The sequence below is a fragment of the Xenopus laevis genome, chromosome 3L, assembly GCF_017654675.1.
Source record: "Xenopus laevis strain J_2021 chromosome 3L, Xenopus_laevis_v10.1, whole genome shotgun sequence".
NCBI classification, from domain to species: Eukaryota; Metazoa; Chordata; class Amphibia; order Anura; family Pipidae; genus Xenopus; species Xenopus laevis.
The window spans coordinates 159,563,174-159,566,830 of NC_054375.1; positions in this window are offsets into that span (position 1 = coordinate 159,563,174).

The following is a 3,657-nucleotide window of genomic DNA, read 5'->3' on the forward strand; positions in this document are numbered from 1 at the left end:
ACCACCTTATCTAGAAAGATAGAAAGAAAATCTTCAGATATAGAAAGTGCCTGGAGTTCTTTCAATCTTTTGGATGAAGCTATAGCCAATGAGAATAGTGTTTTAGTCAACATCTTTACACATTGAAATGGTTCAGACATAAGAACCTTCAGGACAAACAGGAGGTCCCAAGAGGGCACTTCATCTCATTTTCAGATCTAATACCCACTTAACAGCTTAAAGTGTCAATAAATTGCAATTTCCTGAAGAAATTCAACTACTATCTCTGAAGGAGGTGCAAGAAATGTTTGTCATGCATCAATAAAGACATTTTTTACAAATCCAAAACAGGAGTTTGCTAATGTACCAATCACTTTGTCTGAATGGTCTTTCGTTATCATGATTTGCATTTTTATGTCCTTGCCTTAAAAGACCACCTCGGTTGATGAGGGTATAGCAGAGGTTGTGCTCGATGCTGTCTCCAGGAGGTCCACCTGTGCGATACCCATTTTGCTGTTGCAGCTGCTGATCTGATCCAACTCCCATTCTCACAAATTCATTTGTCTTCTTCTAACAAATATAATTGACCTTTAGTATGGGCTGCTCAGTAAATAATGATAAGCGTGATCTGAAATAACTTCTTCTCCCTTATTTGCTGATATATTTAAGTCCTGTAAAGTTCTTTGAAACAATATTGATCGATTGATTGAACTATAATCTGGTTTTGAAACACATGAATTGCTTTGCTTTCTACAATCAATTTCTTTCTTGTTGGAAGCTCTATTCTTGGTGTCCATAGTCCAGATTCCTTCAGCATGAAGTCCATCTAGATTTGTGTCCCAACACTTGCATCTCTAGTCAATAGTCAGATGTTTCCAGGTTGTTTCCTTTAAACTGTTTTATTGTTTGAGATTTTGTGCCACCCTAAATTGGATTGTAGCAGAAAATCCAGCTACAGTGGATTCTTCACCTTGTCTGGAAGCACAATTACTTTTTTGGTGGTGATGAACATGATTCCTGGAAATTTCATGGACTGGAATGTACTGGGAGTCTCTTTTGGACCTTGTAATAACTAATAATACTGAACTCATCTCTAACATTTGTGTGGGTGAGGGGCATTTAGGGAATAGTGATCATAACATGGTCTCCTTTGAGATTCTGTTGCAGAAGCAATTCTATAAGGGACGAACTAAAAAAGGGACTTTATACTTACTGGAAAATCATTTTCTAGTAGGCCAGAACTGTCAGTGCAGACGTTAGGGTTTTGTCTTCAATCACCTCTAGAGGAAGGACAGAAACATGATGACCTTGCCAAGGAGTATGATGTCGGTGAGGAAGTTTCTCCATACGCTATGGTAGAGTTTGGCTGTGGATGGTTTGCCTTTCCCCAGTAGAATGTCTGGGAGAACCCCTGTTGTGTCCACCAAGTGGCCTCAATAGCCAAGCCGTTAAAAGGAGTAGGGATAGGTTTGGGTCCTTTAGGGGGGCCCTGGGACAGCAAGTCTGGTCGTTTTGGCAGTGGCTAAGGTGTTGCTATGGATAATTGGATCACATCTGTGTACCACACCCTTTTGGGCAAGTCTGGTACTATCAGAATCACTGTGGTATCGCTAAATTTGATTTTTCTGATTGCCCTGGGTAATATGGCTAATGGTGGAAATGCATATACTAGTCTGAAGTTCCAGGGAGTGACCAGTACGTCCCCGAATGCTGTGCCTGGGTCTCTCGTCCTGGCGCAATAGAAGGGAACCTTGTAGTTGTGTCTGTAGGCTTCCTCTGGTGTGCCCCATTTGTATGTCAATTGGATGAACACTTAGTCGTTTAGTGATCATTTCCCTTGGTTGACCGTTGTTCTGCTGAGTTAGTCCACTTCCCAGTTTTGGACTCAGAGAAGCTGGTTACGGAGTGCTCTGCCAAAGTTAAAATCCGGGTCACCTCCTGCATGGCCAGCTTGCTGCGTGTTCCGCCCTGGTTGTTGATATATGCCACTGCTGTGGCTTGTCGGATTGTATCCGTATTGGTTGGGATTGTAATAGGGTTGACCAACCCTTCTGTGTTAGAACATTTGCCCTAAGCTCTAAGACATTGATCCCTGTAAAGTGTAGTGTCTGTACACTGCTCCCCAGCCCCTGCGACTGGCATCTGTGGTTACTATTTCCCAAGGGGGGTTGCCCAGCTCCGACCCTACTATAGGTTGGCTGGCGTTGCCCACCATGCAGGACTCTCTCTGGTGTTTGGGTTTATAAGTATTTGTTGTTGCAGGTCCCTCTGGTCCTTGTTCCAACAGCCTAGGAAGTTGTGCTAGCGGAATGTGGAATCCAGGGCAGATGGATGGCTTCCAGGGCAGAAACCATGAACACCAGGAGGTGAAGGCTGATACTGTCGCTGCTGCCAGGAATGTCCGAGTGTTAGTGATCAATGTGTTGATTTTGTCTGGTGTTAGAAACACCTTCTGGCTGAGTGAGTTGAATTGGAGGTCTAGAAACAGAATGATCTGGCTCGGGTTGAGGTTGCTTTTGCGGTGCTTGATTACACACATATACACACACTATTCTCTGCAGTCAGGGACGTGGCCCCTCTTTTTATTATTATTTTATCATCAGCAGTATCAACCTTTGGGTTTAACCTCCCTTCATCAAGATACAATGTCAAGTGCAACGATCACCTTTATGAGCATAACCCCGCCTGTTCACCCACAATCCAATACTCACAATGAACACATTTTTAACCCATTGGTAATTCAAATTCAAAATAAATAATAACGTGTAAGTCCAATTTCGATAAAAAAGTCTTTCATAATATGCAGTGGAGGTTCACAAATCCAATGGTTCTTTAACATTTTTTCATAATAAATAGTAGAAAAAATAGTAGAAAAATACATCAACCATAAGAAAAACAAATTAGTTACACATAATTGAAAAGAGTTACTTACTACCGGTGGGTTTGTTACTACCACCAGACTCTTTTGTTATCCCCCAGATATTTCTCATCTATAAAGAAAAAGGGGGAAAACATGTTAAACTAAAACTCTCATTGAGGCCCTTTGGAAAAAGTGTTTTTATTTGCCAAATCCAAAAGGCCTCATCTTAATAAAGATTTCTTTACATCATTACCTTCTGTACCACCTCTAAAATCTGCCATCTTAATTGAGAAATATTATGTTTTGTTTTGAAAAAATAATTCGCCAATAAAGTCTGTTTTTATATTTTTCTTTTCCTTTCTCTTTATTTCTGTTGGTATCAGTACTTTCTCCTCTTGTATTCGATCAGTCTTACTTTAAAAGCCCTGGATGTCTGACCCACATAGACAAGTCCACATGGGCACTTCATCAAAGCAAGTGGTTGAGTGTTGTCAGGGCCCGAAGGCTCCGTTTGAAGTTGTGGACCCAGGAGGAAGCTTGTCGATTTAAAACACAGTTCGTGGTACAAAAGGGATCAAGAAGAGGAGTAGTGAATCCAGGCAAAAAGATCAATTCAGACAGGCTCTTAGTCAGGATACAGGCCGAAGTCAAGATCAGGAGTTGAATAACGATAAGTCACACCCAGGAACACAACAGAGTTGAACCTATAATCGGGCAATGACTGTAGTCTTCTGGCGTCCTTTTATAGTTGAATTTTCAAGCCAAAACATGTGTGATGATGTCATGCGTCACACGTTTGGACACTGGCGTTAAGACGC